The following is a 311-nucleotide window of genomic DNA, read 5'->3' on the forward strand; positions in this document are numbered from 1 at the left end:
GGGACATGTCAGCAGCAGCAGTGGCATTTGGGTGCTGGTGGTCCGGAGGCTGAGTGTGGGCACTGCCAGAAGAGCAGAGGGTGTGGGCAGGAGTGCTCACCCTTTAGCAGGGATGCTCAGCCTGCTCGGGGTGTGTCAGTAGTGGGAGGCCATCTGGCCCTGCAGCTTCTCACCATCCCCACCCTCCTGCCACATTTGTGCCCAGGCTCCTTCTCCAAACCCAAGCCCTGTCTATGCAACACTGCCCCATCCTTTGCCCCATGTTCATGCTCTGACCCCACTCCTGGTCCAGGGGAGGCTGTGCTGTCTTG

This window comes from Eurypyga helias, unplaced genomic scaffold (genome assembly GCF_000690775.1).
Source record: "Eurypyga helias isolate BGI_N326 unplaced genomic scaffold, ASM69077v1 scaffold21169, whole genome shotgun sequence".
In the NCBI taxonomy this organism is placed as follows: domain Eukaryota; kingdom Metazoa; phylum Chordata; class Aves; order Eurypygiformes; family Eurypygidae; genus Eurypyga; species Eurypyga helias.